This window comes from Pectinophora gossypiella, chromosome 24 (assembly GCF_024362695.1).
Source record: "Pectinophora gossypiella chromosome 24, ilPecGoss1.1, whole genome shotgun sequence".
NCBI classification, from domain to species: Eukaryota; Metazoa; Arthropoda; class Insecta; order Lepidoptera; family Gelechiidae; genus Pectinophora; species Pectinophora gossypiella.
The window spans coordinates 4,147-21,967 of NC_065427.1; positions in this window are offsets into that span (position 1 = coordinate 4,147).

Below are 17,821 nucleotides of genomic sequence, written 5' to 3' on the forward strand. Positions count from 1 at the left end.
GCATCCTTAGGCCAAACTTACTACTTACGGGTGAAAATGATGGGAATTTATTGACTTTGGGTGGCAACTCTTAGAAAACTGTATATTTGATCGATTCATGAAGGTTGGTGGAAGGAGTCGACAGCATTCTTAGGCCAAACTTACTACCTAGAGGTAAAATTTATGCAAATGTATTGACTTTGAGTAGCAACGCTTAAAAAACTGTATATTTGATCGATTCATGAAGGTTGGTGGAAAGAGTCGACAGCATTCTTAGGCCAAACTTACTACTTACGGGTGAAAATGATGCGAATGCATTGACTTTGGGTGGCAACTCTTAGAAAACTGTATATTTGATCGATTCATGAAGGTTGGTGGAAGGAGTCGACAGCATTCTTTGGCCAAACTTACTACCTAGGGGTAAAATTTATGCAAATGTATTGACTTTGAGTGGCAACGCTTAAAAAACTGTAGAATTGATCGATTCATGAAGGTTGGTGGAAGAAGTCGACAGCATCCTTAGGCCAAACTTACTACTTACGGGTGAAAATGATGCGAATGCATTGACTTTGAGTAGCAACGCTTAGAAAACTGTATAATTGATCGATTCATGAAGGTTGGTGGAAGGAGTCGACAGCATTCTTTGGCCAAACTTACTACTTGCGGCTGAAAATGATGCGAATTTATTGACTTAGAGTAGCAACGCTTAAAAAACTGTAGAATTGATAGATTCATGAAGGTTGGTGGAAGAAGTCGACAGCATTCTTAGGCCAAACTTACTACCTAGGGGTAAAATTTATGCAAATGTATTGACTTTGGGTAGCAACGCTTAAAAAACTGTAGAATTGATCGATACATGAAGGTTGGTGGATGAAGTTGACAGCATCCTTAGGCCAAACTTACTACTTACGGGTGAAAATGATGCGAATGCATTGACTTTGGGTGGCAACTCTTAGAAAACTGTATATTTGATCGATTCATGAAGGTTGGTGGAAGGAGTCGACAGCATTCTTAGGCCAAACTTACTACTTGCGGGTGAAAATGATGCGAATGTATTGACTTTGAGTGGCAACGCTTAGAAAACTGTATATTTGATCGATTCATGAAGGTTGGTGGAAGAAGTCGACAGCATCCTTAGGCCAAACTTACTACTTGCGGGTGAAAATGATGCGAATGTATTGACTTTTAGTGGCAACGCTTAGAAAACTGTATATTTGATCGATTCATGAAGGTTGGTGGAAGAAGTCGACAGCATTCTTAGGCCTAACTTACTACTTGCGGGTGAAAATGATGCGAATGTATTGACTTTGGGTGGTAACTCTTAGAAAACTGTATATTTGATCGATTCATGAAGGTTGGTGGAAGGAGTCGACAGCATTCTTAGGCCAAACTTACTACTTGCGGGTGAAAATGATCCAAATTTATTGACTTTGAGTGGCAACTCTTATAAAACTGTATATTTGATCGATTTACATACAGCACTGTTTTAATAACTTTTTGAGTATTTTAATTATTTCACTCGTGTCACGGATGACGCAATAATGAGCGGCTGGCCGGCTCGGTGACGTGCGGGCGGGTAGCGGGCGGCGGGGACAACAACAAACTGCAAGCGATCGCGTAAACAATTCGTAACGTGAATCATTGAAGAAAAGGCGGGAATATCAACCGAACTCCGGCCGAAGTTCGAATTCGGCGTTGTCTTAAACCGAATGTTCGGCCGAAGTTCGAATTCGGTTCAATCCACATTCGGCCCATCACTAATAAATATCAACCTGTTATTATCACGATAATTATCATGATGAATATCATTGATAATATTATCCTTTCGCACCCTGCATATAACATAACATATAATCACGCCTATATGCTTTATCGGGGTAGGCAGAGCACGAAGTGATCATAGAACCACTTGATGCCACATTCGACACGTACTGTGAGGGTAGGTAAGCAAGTTGGAACATGTGTTTAGCGGTGATAGGTTGTCAGCTTTTCGCCCACCATACAACACAACTCTCATCCTTTTTACTGGCTTTTTATTTTTTTTAACTTAACTTGAATCCAAAGCGAGTTTAATACCTACCTACCACCCAAATTTTTTTTTCATTCAATAGGTACCTTCTTAGGTATTTCCGTTTTAGTAGGTAAATACCTACAAAAAGTAATGATATTCAATCAAAAACATAAATGTGAAGTGAGAGCCAAGTTCAATATTATGATTAATGCCTTGGTTGTTGACTTCAACGACAAAATAAGCGAGATCTAAAGGGGTGCCAAGTTCAATGGTCAGTTCTGAAATTTATTTATAAGTAACAGTATAACTTAATATCATATCTTCTTATAACATAGGATAATGTATAGTAGCCTAAGGTCTGTCTTGGCTAGTTTTCATATATGAAATTATTATAGCCTTCGCAAGTTCTAAACCTACAAGTATTTGTTCTTATTTTATAATTCCGAAAATTTGGATTGTTGGTAGAAACTAGCGATCGAACATAATACTTAGTTGTAAGTGTTATAAAAACTAGCCAAGACAGACCTTAGGCTACAATACATTATCCTATGTTATAAGAAGATATGATATTATGTTATACTGTTACTTATAAATAAATTTCAGAACTGACCATTGAACTTGGCACCCATTTAGATCTCACTTCTTTTGTCGTTGAAGTCAACAACCAAGGCATTAATCATAATATTGAACTTGGCTCTCACTTCACATTTATGTTTTTGATTTGTACATTTTTATTTTACACTAGGTTTACACTTCGTATTACCCTTTTCCATATTTGCTCATAGTTTATACCTTTCCTAGACTTATGTAATAAATTAATATAAGTAGGTACAACGAAATTCGAATATTCCCTTTTTTTGACGTGACTTATTGTAGATTTGCCGCAGATGGCATTAACTACTTTGCCGGACAAATGGGGAGTGCTGAAAGCTCTCACCCGATACAAAGTTTAAGATAACAGGCCTGAGGGTGCCCAGTTGGGCGCGGTCAGGTCGTCGCCTGAGGAAAAATATTTAAAAGAATTAATCGACCCTAGGGGGTCGATAGCGATAAGCGCTGATTGAGGGAAATCGTCGACCACGCCGGCGGGGTCGGTATCGGGGTCCTGAAGTGTTTGGTTTCGCGAGCTGATTGGCCGCCTCTATGGCTAATTCCCGCAGACTCACCAAATATTTAAGCAAAAACCAAGAGATTTCAGGATTTATTAAAAAAAAAATAATTAAGTACTCGACAAATTTTGTGGTAAATTTTATTTACGATTCATCGGCAAGTAATAAAAGAGACAAATCTGTGAGTGTGAGTTATACCTAAAATAAAATATTCAGATCAACATTAAAATAAGACGTCTCGCCGCGTTCGATTTTATATCTTTTAAGAAAGAAAGAGATGATTTATTATAAAAGAACACAGAGTAACAATGCAAAGACATCAGATTTTTAATAATTAACGATCCTCCGGTTGATTGAGGGCAGGCTTATGCACATGAGTGGGACGTATATAGGCTATTTATATTAAACATTAACGGGTACATAATATAACATAGTTGCTTTATTTATTTCTAGGGTATATACTAGTACTCATACATCGGATCCTAGTTATCTCTCGTACAAAATCATCCCATCCTCTATTCTATTCTCCAGATTTTCAGAGTTTATTCGATTGAAAATTTTTACACTTCGCGTTATTCCGTGACATAAATTCGCGAGGAAAAAACGAAAACTATTGTCCTTATTGTACTCGTATATTGGAGTGTGAGTAGGGAAACATTGTGCAGTACTTTAATTATAATACGAATTCACTTTTACAACAACTTCAATAAACATTGATTTTCTCTACTTATCAAACGTGAAAAATTACTGTTGTGAAATTAGCATTAGTATCGGCCCGCTATGATGGCCTTTTTGACACATTAGAGTGATGTATTTAATGACAATTTATACACTTAAACGAATTATACATACTAAAGGTGGTATTAATAAACTAATCTCAGCTGAGACTGCCTTCAAGATCATGCTCAAGTCTCTGTTTTTATATGAGAACTGTCACATTGACATGATCTTGAGGGCAGTCTCCTTAATGAGAGACTTATAATACAGGGTGTTAGTGACATCGTAACGAAAACTTTGAGGGATGATTCAGGCCATTATTCTGAGTGGCCATTCATTTGATATCAAGTGGAATTTTCCGTCGCAAAAGTATGGAATGGAAAATAATTTAAAAAAACACAAAAATTTTCATGAATTTTCCGACAGGAAATTCCACTTAATATCAACTCAGAATCATGGTCTGAACCATCCCCCTCAGTATTCGTTACAGTGTCACTAACACCCATACCTACTTGTATGGCTACCTGTATGTACTTGTACGGGGTGTAAGTGACATCGTAACGAATACTGAGGGGGCTCATTTAGCTCATTATTCTGAGTTAATATCAAGTGGAATTTTCGATCGCAAAAGTATAGAAATGAAAATAATTAAAAAAATATTAAAAAAAAACATGAATTTTGCGACGGAAAATTCCACTTGATTTTAACTCAGAATCATGGTCTGAATCATCCCCCTCAGTATTCGTTACGATGTCACTAACACCCAGTATATTCTCAAATGCGACTAGGAAGTAATTGGATTTAGAACTAATTTTGACTGACTGAACTTGATGAGCTATGGTTTTGATGTGTGACCCCATCAAAACCATAGCGTGCAGAAGCTATTTTTTTAGTGATATATTTTAGTCGATTGATTTTGCTCCATCTAACAGTAGCCATAATACGTGTGAATGACATGTCGCTTGTGATGTTTTAGCAGAGGATAGTCAACAATCGCGTAAGAGGTTGTACAAGCATGTAATTGAGTGTAGCTATAACCAGCACGACAGTTTATTGTGAGTCGTCAACTTTTACGCCCGCTTCTGATACTTTTAACGGCGTCATGGGCGGATTTATTCCGGCACTTCGTCGCCGCTGTTCCCGCGCTTTGTGACCGCCTCGTGAATGTCTTTATGGTTTTTATATTTTTTGGTACATTTTAAAGTTCTCAACAAAAGCGGGAGTTTGTAACCGGTGCACAAACACGTGTTCAATTTGTGTGGTTTGGATACGTACACACTTATATCATAACCCCCATGACACTCCAGTCAGCGAATCAAGACAGATTATGTACTTAGTTATAGTTGTCAAGTACACCCTCTTACCTTTGTTCGTCAATATATTTTCAAAAACTTTCTAAGTATGTTACGACAGCGCTTTGACGATGGCGGTAATCATCGTTAGAAAACTTGTGCGAAATTTCATGAGAAAGATTCGAAATATCTTTACCAATTCGCTATACCAGGTGATGATTATGTTTTTATTTTATACTAAAAGGTTCATTGACTCCAATTCCTCTTTTCTGAGAGCTGGGAAAATATTTATACATTCCGTAGTCCTTTAAGTTTCCAATTCGAAAAAAGGCGAAATGTTTTTGTTTTCGTTTGTGACGAGTTCATATTTATTCATGGCTCGGCTTCAGAGTTCACAGACATAAAAGAAACCTAAACTTACCTAACTATAAAGACATAAATGACTGACGGTGATTTGTATTCATGGAAAATTTATTTTTCTTTTACTCATTTTGTGCTACGCGTATCTTGCGTTATGGATCTTTTGTTAGTGAGTGGGAATGGAACGAATTCAATACAAATAAAATCAAAACGCGGCTCACAAGCGAGCCGGCACAATGGCCGCGAAACAAAAATACGACCGGTTTCATCAAAGGCGTTTCACCGCAAAAAATACTAGAAATTTCTTCAAGCTAGGAAACTAAAAAAAAATGACGTACTGCCTAGTACGTACGTTAGGAGAATTCGTGGATTAAATCCGTACAGACTTGTAGATACGTTGGTAAAAGAAGAGTTTTACTGATTACGAAATAATGATTCTTCTTTTCTCGTTCATGCAGTCAGATAGCCAGCCTATTGTCATAGAATAAATAATAAAATTACGTGTATAGAAAGGTTGTTGTGTCGGCCTAGATTTACCCACGGAATAGATCTTTTTTTTCTATTCCGTGGATATACCTCACCTCCTCTGGGTCTTACTTAAGTCCAAATAAGCTCGTAAGTCGCTTAGGAGTCCTTACTTCTTGGAAATGAGCGGCTGTCTGTCTCGACCGTCTGTCTTGACATTATGAACCGTCTGGTACTAGATGAGCAACCTATCGCCATTTAATGGACCAATATTTAGATACATCATATAATATAAATCATCATATATATGTTTATTTCCTTTTGGTGGTTGCCTGGAAGAAATTGCTCTAGAGCAATAAGGCCGCCCAAATTGTACTGTATTCGTGTGTTATGTCTGATTGTTTAAATGTAGTTCTGTGCAATAAAGTATATGGAAGGAAGGAATTTGAATTTGAAATATTTGATTTGATTTGATTTTTAATATACTCGTCCCTGGGAAGATAAACAGGTGAACGAGTCCCTAAGTTTTTTGCTTGTTTCTAGTGCAGCGCAGAAGTTAATTAAGCAGTTGATAGAAAGAAAATATTGCAATTAAAATTACAAGTTTTCAAACTAAATAAATTCATGGATAGTTTGCTATGCGAAGCTGAATACGGCGGTAACCGAACACTAGTAATAATTTGCAACAATATCAGTTGTGCTGTCAGCAGATATTCATTTGAGCGGCAATCAGAATGCACGCTCCGGTGGTTCGGCTGATCTAATCTAGTGGTAACAAATACCATGTATACTGATGATTGTATTGACTAGGATACAGCCTTCGAAATAACTTGTAACCTAATATTCCACGATATAATGGGTAAGCACTTTGACCAGAGATTCTGAGCTCAATTCCTGGAAACAAACTTCACGTCCTAATTGTCTCTCCTGGGTTGATTCTCAACGAATTCGAGGCTCACAATACTGCTTATGCTGAGTGTGGTCCACTTATTGTGAACGTCCACCGCTTGCTTATGATCATATTCACCAAAATCGTAGTATTTTTTAATTGACTTTTATTTCTTTAATTCGCAGTAGAGCAGTGTAGTGGATTATGCTCCGTACCCTTCCAATTGAGGGCGGTCATTGATCTCACAATCCACACGAGAGAAGAATCGTTTTTATTCTTAATCAGATGACTCAGTGAACTTAGGTATTAATGACCTTTTCCATTTTTTCTCATCGTTTAAAACTCCCCTGGACTTCTGCGAATATTTCAAGAGTAAAAATAGCCAAATCGATTCAGTCTTTCTCGAGCGAGACTAAAATATAGCAGTTGATTTTTATATAGATAGATAATAGTTGAACATTTCTACAGCACATTGATACTGAGGGAACTTCGATGTGTACGAAAAACAGTGAGGTCGGTGTTATCATTTCAACCACGCGCCTCTGGCGCCCCGCGAGACACCAATCGAAAATGCGGCTTCATTCTTAAAGTGGCGCCGGCGACGTCGAAGCACAGGTTGATTCCGGTGGCACCACCGGAACGAATAACAATGTGCCAAGCGAGATTACGGGCGAACGCTTTGTGGGCGAATTAAACCGAATCGAGACACCTTACCTTTATTGTGTACCTCGACTTTTCGCAAGGCCCCATTGTGTTTTTATTTGTCGCAAAAAAATCGGCTTTTACGGCGAAAATCAAAGTCTGCTTTGAATTTCATACGCTCGAGGTTTTGGGGTCGTTTTCAGTTTGTTTCTTCAGGTTTTAAGCTGATTTGTTTATTTTTACGCCTTCGTTACATGTCATATGGATTGAGTAGGGAAAACATAACAATTTGGTTTTTAGCTTCATGATGTCAAGGTATAAGTAGACCGGGTACGTTTCTTCGAAGCCCTTAGAACGAGGGCAGGAAAATAATATTAGACTAAGTAGAAGTTACAATTTCAACTGTCAGTAAAATAAAATAACTGACACCAAAATTGATAAGGTCAGTAATCGACCTAATCCACACGAAATGAGAAACATCAACCTAGGATTACCATGGAAGAGTATTACGCTGCCAAGTACTATCTCACTTTCTAAACACTTATTACTTGAAGTTATACCTGTACCATTACAATATGCTCACTGCAATAAAATATTCCACCGATGCCACTTGTTCCGTACAATCAACGAACAATATTCCCGCAAGGGCTTTATGAGCGATTATATCGGTATATCCGTAGATGCGGATAAAAGCCTGGGCAAACTGGCAAGCAAGAAAAATAGGATAATAACAGCGGGTAGAGGGGCACTTAAAATCGTTGGCTCGTGCCCGGAATGCGCGAGTGCCTTATTTCGCCGCTCTCCTTATTGTTTGAAGGGCGCGTCTAGGGTTCCGTGGCAAGGCTCGTTATACTGCGCCGTCAACTGACACGTCTCAAAAGAATGGTTGTTTACGTTTGTTATTCAAATTCAATTTTTGTAGCTACAGGACAACCAACGAATGTCCCACGATGGGACACGACTGCGCGACGAAAGAAGGTAATAGTTGTTTGGCAGAACTTTGATTTAGAATTTAGATTAATTTTTCTATGTTGGTGAAGATATTAAGGTTTTAGGGGGTGGTGCAACATTTTAGTCTAAACACCAAATCCGGTGAACTCTTAAAAATACATACGACATTATGTCGTATACATTCTTTAACGATATAATGTTATATTTCCGATCGAAATAGGTAGGAAAATTTAGAACTTAAAGGAACTTACAGACTATTGACATCGTCGACACTTATCCGGCAGATAGGCTATCAGACAAAGTTCCTCAGTCAACAGGTGGTGAAACAGGCCTTTGGGAATTTTTGATTTAAATACGGACCCCCTCAGTTTATTAGCTACTTTCTTCCTTGTCCTATTTGGTTATTTGATCCATTGCGTTTTGTTCCATTAAATGGAGTTATAGTGACGTGACGAGAAAACCCTTACCGATTTGACCAATGGTTCATCTGTGAGTTTGGTTTGTTTCCCACGAGTGCCTGGAGAGGATAAAACACTTCAATGCTCCTGGATAATGATTGCGTGCTTCCTTATTAACTTGTATTTTAGACTGGACAAATAAAATTAATAGAATTACGAAATAATAGGATTATGGAAGCGGTATATAAAGCGAAGGTTATTGGTAGGGCTGGTAGAGGAAGACCTAGAAGGACGTACATCGACCAAATCGGAGATGTCCTTAGAAAAAGTTTAGTACGATCTACTGTGAATCGGCGTGCTTGTATGAATGTGTGTGCGTGACTTTATGTGATAAGACAAATTACAGAAAGCGTCCACCTACTTGTCTGTTAAGGGTTGCACTAATGTGGCAACGCACTATCGATCTTTATCTCGCTCTATCAAACGTCAGTTCTGAGTGATAGAAAAGGATGGAATCATAGGAAAGTGCAATTCGGTGCGCCTAGATATGTAGTTTAACCCTAAGAGCTATGTCACTAGGACAGCCTTGTGGCCCCACCGCGTTCGCGCGACTAACGAAATGTATGTATTTGTATAAACGCTACTTCACATCCAGATGTCAACTGCAAAAAGTTTTGGTTTATATTTTATCCATCTTAGGACTTCGTATTAACAGTGACTGCCAGTTGTACTTGATTGCTTGTCGTCTGGGATTACTGGCGTCAGTTTATGTATGTATGTGAGCTACTCAAAACTTTATAACGTATTCCAAACACACCGTCATAGATTGTGAATCACGTGTACGAATACTAAACAAGCCCAACCAGTGACAATAGTGTAGCTAGTATATGTAATAGGTAGATGTCACCGTCCAATCACCGTTGGCTTCCGTCGGGCGTCTTTGATCAGCCCAGCGTCTGCCAAACAAAGACTTCCCAATTTCCTCCCGCTAATACACCCAGTTATTACCACTCTGATAACCAATATTGTCATATTTCATCGAAAACGACTAAATATTTGAAAGACAAAGATGATTGATCACTTTGGACTTCGTAAGCTTGAAATTAAACTGTCGTAGAGAGGCTTCGTTGTATCGATTACGATTTTTCATGGTTTATTGATATAGGAGACGGCATTTCTCTGGATGCATGAATACCTTCATAGTTATTTTTATTATTAGGAAACCGACTAAGATTCTCGGGCAAAAACTCCTTTGGTTCCGGCCAAAAAACTCCATCTACCGGCAAAAAAAAAGTTTAGTTAACACATCGCGATCGCGCGCGTATCTTTGTAAGGACATTTTTAAATGCTGTAAAATTCTGTTTAAGCTTATAAACTTGTTTAAATCCGTTGAAAAATGCACCAGCTTTACAGAGCACTACGGGGTCAGAAAAGGAAAACACACAAGAAATTCTGTGAGTACCTTTCCCTAACTTACCTACAGTCAGTACTTAGGTACTTCAACTTCAACTTTATGGTTGTATGGCAACCGATCAGTCAGTATTGGGTCGTGAACTAGGTACAAAATAAATTATGAAAATCTGATTACTTACTAAATAAAGACAGATGTAAAACTAACGAAAAACATTGTCATTATTCTATGAGGGGAGGCCTGTGCCCAGCAGTGGGACGTATATAGGCTGTTTATGTTATGTATGTTATTCTATTTAACTTATTTCTGAATTTTAATCAAGAAAAATGTAATAACAAGTCCGACATTTTATCACGTTTTTCTATGACGTCACAGTGTGCATTTTCGTACAAATTCCATGGTAATTTAGTGTTTTGACGCTTAATAAAAAGTAATTGATTTGACTAGTTGGATACTAGCAATAGGCTAGCATTTTCATGACAGCTTGGTACCCTGTAATTTTTGTGCAATAAAAAGAATATCAAATTATTCGATGGTTTCGAATCCCGGCTCGGGTTCTAAACTCGAATCCGACTTTGTGTTTGAATTCATTTTTGGAACATGATTTGATGTGATTCCGGGATTTGTGTCTGGTTAATGATAATAGGCTCGTCGAGAAGTTGGAGTATATACTTACCATTCTGTTCTACTAACCATGCTTGATGCTATGTTATGTTCGATGGTTTAGTATAGCAATCAAGTCACCCAATGTACGTAAGTAGATTCTAGACGTATTTACGTGATATAGCTAGGACCAGTCCAGTTAGGACGTGTATAGCTACTTACGTTGTTTATTTTCTAAGTTTATTTTCTTTCTTAAGTTACCGTTCACAGCAGCATTAGATTTGGATTTATTATAACATTTCGGTACACAATATTACCGGGGAAAATGAAAAGCAAGGTAACTTGCAGTACATAGTTACCCTCCAGATCTTGCACGACTTATATGTAAATTTTGTACCGCACCGCAGAATTTATAATCTAAACAAAACTTCGAAACCGCGCAACATCGACGTTTCAAACCATCAGTTGTAAACTAAATCTTCCCAGTTTTAATCAAAGCAATCTTAGCTCGACAAACAGAACAGCTTAAATTGAAACAACCTCAAATTTCAATTCGGTCTGTGGCAGACAGAGTAATAATAGTACTTATCTAGCCGGTGATTTCCCGTGGGAAGCGCTAAACAGTTCGCAACAAATTCCGTTCACATGTAAATCCTGCTTTCATACTGGTGTGGGGCTACCGGGTAATCACTAATTCGCGGCGTCAGCCCCTCGTGCACAATGTTCATAGACACACTGTACTAACAGTATCGCAACTACGCTAGACGAAAGACTGCTGGGGAAACTGAAATAAATGTATCGTCCAGTAGAGGAATGGCAAATCGGTCGTAGAAAATGGTTGCGGAATCACTACCTCTAAGTTTTAATTACGACACACACATTATTAACGTTATCAGTCTGAGTTTAACAACCAGGAAGAAATCATGAAAATGTTCCACTACTATTATTTAAAATCAAAAAGTAAAATCACAGCTTTGACTGGGCCTCCCATTTGTATGCTGTATATACCTACCTAAATAATACGTGCTGTTCTTTGTATATCAAATGCTGACTGGCGAATCATGACTAAAGTTATTTTATAGATGTATCATTTTTGATATAAGATAACATTATTATTCTCAGTATTCTTCAAAACCAAAGAGAAATCAGATTTTCATATTCGATTAATTTATTTATTTATTTTAATCATGACATGGCCACGCAATTAGTATAAATACTTGATACTATCAGTAATTATAACAATCAAGGCAGTATAGCCAATGAAGTTAGTGCACTGCTATTATTTACTCTAATAGCGCCGTAGGGCTGCCACATATTATGCGCCGCAAGCGATTTATACTTAATCGTTTTACATTTTCGGAGTTTGGGCTTCATCGAGATTACGGATTCTTTTGGATTTAGGTAAAGACGGTAAAACACTGCTTAAAGAAGTGTATTATTGACGACATTATGTCTTTCCAATTACTCTTAAAGGGACGTAAAGAAAAGAAGGTTGTTTTCTATAAGTTGGAATGTGCTCATTCCTATTAGAATTACAGGCATGAGTTTGTTCAGAAGATATTTTTTTTTTTTAATTTAACATGTTTTTAAATATCAAGTTTCATCAGCAAAAATATTAACCTGAGTACTCAACAAACATCAAGTGCTAATAGTATTTATATCCTTCTTTAGACACGAATTGTTAATTTTCACTTCAAATATTTACTTACCTACAGGTAAAAATTTGCTTTAAAAGATATTTTTATTGTCAAAAATACGCTGCTGGGTAGGCATACATAGTGATTTGTTCATGTTTTTGTTATGTTCTTTCCGTTTGCTGGTTTCGCGAGACTTCGTTTAATAAAGCCGGCTTTAGCTCAGCAAACTGAATTATTTATTCAATGAAACCGTGTAAAAGTGTAATGTTTGTTTTGCTGGATTTTGCTGGAGTACCTAATGGAATCTCGAAGAACTTTGATAGCTGTGTAACTGTTTGTATGGCATTTGAACGTAAAATATTGAGTTTGTTGTACCTACTTATGATATAATTCTTAGTTCTGTAATGTAATGTAATGTTAGACTCAATATTGATTCGAATCCAGAATGTTTTATATAAAGGCTAGGTAAGGAGTACTCTAAACTGGCGAGGTATAATAAAGACTGATGAGAATGGCAGAAGCAAAAGCGCAAATGTGTCGAGATCGTAAACTTTGAACTTTATGGTTGTCTGAAAGAAATCGCTTGAAGCGATAAGACCGTCATTTGCCATGTATCTGGTTAAGTCTCTTTCGGAACAATTTTCTTTTACTGTGAAATCTTCTGTGGTCTACACTTGGAACGTGATTACATCACCGGATCCTAGTCCTGTCTATGCATAGTTTTTGATGCCAACTCCATCTATCCAAAACATTGAGTTGCTAAATCCCCTCCCATCTGGCCTCGAAGCTCATAAAGTTTTCGTCTCCGTCGATGATCTCAAACAACTATAGTCCTCAACTGCCGGCACTTAGGGCGAAATACCATTAAGTGCCACTTAAATGTGTCACACACTTACATCGGGTAGAAAGACGTTCCGTCGAGTGGCACTCGGATAAAGCTTGATAACTCTTAACCAAACTGAGTGGAAACATTTGAAGATCTCACTATAAATAGTCTTAGTAATAATAGTAATAGCATAGAGTAAATAATAATACTACGTATAGAACGGTAACTCTTCGCCCCGCACCATTTCCTACAGGGCGCCGACCTCACCTCCTCTGAGTGTTACTTCGGTTCTAAATGGCTGCAAGCCACTAATAAATAATAATAATAATAATAATAATAATAATAATAATAATAATAATATATTACATAAAAGCTTTACAAGTATTTAAAAACTTAAGTTAATCTTATATACAAACAAGCTTGTGAACAACAACCTATATAATTAAGTTCCCTGCCATTCACACTAGGCGACCTGTGTTGTGAATGTCAGTGGTTCAGTGTCGGTGCAAATAGATTGTAGGTGCTGCTGATTAGTTAATAAGTAGTGATGTGCAGTGCATGGGTATTATGATTATGATAATTATATATTGTAGTTACATGTATTTATTTATGTAAATGGAAAAACGATCTATATATATTTTAGTGTGTGTGTGTGTGTGTATGTGTGTGTGTGTATGTGTGTGTGTGTGTGTGTGTGTTGAGTGTATGTATTTGTGTGGGTTTGATGTCTTTAGTGCGTATATAGTAATATTTTATAAAAGTATTTCTTCTGTTTTACTGTAATCCAGTGTCTGGAGCCAACATTTTAATTTCTTTTTAACGTCATATCTATTTAGATTATGTATTTTTAAGGTGTTATTTATTTTATTATACATTTTATGTACCGCGAATGCAAATTGCCTTCTAGCAAATGCAGTTTTACAGTTTACCGTTATAAAAACAGGTTTAGGTCTTCTCCTTAGTGGGGAATTTGGCTTTACGGGGAGACACGCATGCCCACGCATAACGGATCTAAGGATATAAATCTGCCGTACAGTGAGCACTCCCGACTCCTCGTACAGCTGACTAGTAGGGTATCTCCGTGGTTTCCTATGCATAACCTTAAGCACTGCCCTCTGCGCTCGTTCTAAGTTAATAAATGTGGTTTTACATGACCCACCCCAGACGGGTATACAGTACGATATTATTGATTCGCAGAGGGAAGTGTACACGGTGAGCATTATACTGGAATCCGCGGAATTCCGCAATTTCCGAAATATATAAATAAGCTTACGGACTCGATTTGCTACCATCGTAAGGTGACCATACCAATTGAGGCATTCGTCTAAAAGCACGCCTAAGTACCTAACATTTGCTGACCTAGAAATTTGTGGGCATGAACAGACAGAAGAGGCATATGTGCACACATGAGCTCGTAGATCAAAACACTCACGAGACGGCTGTGCCGAAGGTCTATTTGCAAATGTTATGTAGTTGGTTTTATCTATGTTAAGAGTTAACAAGTTATTATTCAGCCATTTCATGGTATGTTTAAGCGCATATTCTGCATGGTTTACGGTTACCGTCCAGTTTGAGCCAGACACTATAAGTGCTGTATCATCAGCATATGCGTATATACGACAATTTGGATAGGACTGGTTGCACAGATCGTTCACGTACACTAGGAATAAGGTTGGCCCAAGGATGCTACCTTGCGGAACCCCGTATTCTAGCTTTTCACATTCGCTTACATAGGAGTCTATCTTAGTACATTGAGTCCGTTCAGATAAATAGTCGCGGAATAGAGACAGTACCTTGCCCCTTACACCGATTCTTTCCAATTTATCAACAAGTAGTGGGACGGAGACAGTGTCAAAAGCCTTAGAGAGATCTAAAAAGATCCCCAAACATTTCTGCTTGCGATCCAACTCCTCAACCGTATGATTAACCAAAGATACTATGGCATCCTCAGTGGATTTGTTTATCCTAAAACCAAATTGATTTTCCGAGAGTATCTGATGTTTTTCTAAAAATGTTACCAGTTTACGATTGAGGATTTTCTCTAGTACCTTAGAGAGGCTGGGTAACACTGAGATCGGCCTAAAGTTGTTGACACTGCCTACGTCACCACTCTTATGTATAGGATGGACAATAGCATTTTTTAGTGCCTTAGGAAATTGTCCTGATCTTATGGCAAGGTTACATATATAAGTTATAACCGGAGTAAGGACTGAACAAGACAATTTTAGTAGTTTAGCTGGTATACCGTCCCAGCCAACCGCACAATCTGTGCGAAGACCTCGTATGGTATCTCTAACTTCATCCTCAGTAACCTCCAGCAAAACCATAGAGTTTACATTAGAGTTATTATTATGTGGTGGCTGATGATTTGCTACCCTTGATTTAATATTATCTGCCAAAACCTTGCCAATATTTGCGAAGAATGAATTCACTGCGTTCACAGAGACTTGTGGGTCATTGAAAGCTATTAAAAAAATGGAAGAGCGGGGACAGTCTGTCTCACTCGCACTTACGCGTTAGGTAGCATACCGCAAGAATGATAGTTTTTATAAGAGTATCCGGATTATTTCTATGCCGAACTGGATAAAAAGCACGCATAAATCTCACGCGTTTCCTCAACTGGGCTATACTGCGAATATGTTGTCTATTATAATAGTGTAATGTCATAGAATAAGAAAAATAGAGCTAAGTTAACCTCACCCCTTCTCGGACATAGTTTAGACTTCAATCGTATGGCGTCGTCAGACGTCACACACACAGACGCGCGTGTACGATAACGTCAATGTGTGGTGTCTGTGTAAAACGAGGTTGTTTGTTTGAAGTGTCCGGGGTACCTATGGTAATGTGTAATAATAACTTGTGGAATATTAATGTTATAATCGGTATTGTAGTACAATAGACACTGTGCTAGATGAATCTGGGAAGTTGGGCCGCCATATATCCAGCGGCTTAAGTGGTTACCAAGTTTTGTTTATAGGTCGCAATACTAAGTGATACACTCAAGATATTACACTCAATATTGTTGTTGTAGGGTTAAAGGCAAATAAATGTGTGGGGAAAGCCAGCGGGATAGAAAAAGGCTAGGTGTATTTTACGGGATTGCTCTTGTGTTGTTTTTCTATAAACTTAGCAATTTTTTACGCGGTTATCACTTACGCGGTCTTGTGCGCGGCTATAGGTCGTGGTTAGGCGATTTTTGTAGCGATTCACCGCGCGGCGAGGCAGAACTCTCGTGTCACTTCTTACAAAAAACCTCGTTTTGCACTACACATTGATCTTATTGAAGATTAAGATGGGGAAGGGAGGGTGGGTTTTAAACCTAGCCTGATGGTGAGCGGAGAGTTGCCGTTCTACACATAGTCTTCTTTTTCTATGTTCGTGTGTTAAGAATCGACGGTTTACATACAAGTCAATACAACTACCACACACACACACTACCGCCACCACCACCACCACCACCACCACTGCCATACCACCACCACACCACCACTACCATATACTATCTTGCTAGCCGCTTCACCGCCATCCGCGACCGCGTCGCGTGATAACCGCTTTAAGGATTCATAAACTATGTTATTTAAGTAATTTACATATAACTCACGGCTATAGTTCTAGTTGGACTAGCCAGAGCTTGGGCTATTTAGAAAAAGCACACGAGTAGCTTACAACATTACAAAGATGCATATAGAATGAAACCGATAAGTATATTACCTGTAAGCCATTTAACACAGCATTTTCCAAGTAACATTATGTTTACAGGTCCTAATTTATTTATTTCTTAAGCGGACATTATGATGAAAACTGAAGTGACAGATTATCAATATAGGTATGGCGCTCGCGATATTACGACACGTTAGGCGCTATAAATGATTTTAACTTTTTCTACTACGCGATTGAAACGAATTTATTCATTTTATTTTATAAGTATTCCGCCAATTTAGATAAGTAGCGAGTCCAAAGTACTATTACACTGTGTTCGTTTATAGGTCTTAATAACTTATGTGTCAGAATTTAAACAATGACAGACAGCTACTAGTTACTTTCGTATCTATATTGGTTTAATTGCGGATTTTCCTCCAGAATGTCATTATAACTTTCGAATATTTGCGACATAACACGTGTTCACGTGTACGTAATTTGCTCGCGTTTCACAGTTCAATTTAAGCAAGATTTAATTGCTTATCTTTCAGCGGTGATGAGCGTTACGATCGACTGAATACTACGTCGTTTGGATTGGTGGTATAAATCCGAAGCACCCGGGCGCGAAGTCTAAACGCAGATACGGGGTGTAAATAGCGTAAACGCAGAGCAAATTGTGTAAATTATTAGGGTGGTAACTGAGATAAATAGTCGATCGATGAAAGCACGTTACAAATCAAATGTTCAGTCAGATACGTGATTCTGTAGAACGTCGGCTCATTGAAAACCTGGTAAGCGCCTTTTTGAGAAAATACATTCTGAAGTGATTTTTATTCACAAAACCTTGCAAGATACATGCATGAAAGTGGCGTGTCCGTTTCGAGGCTTTTGT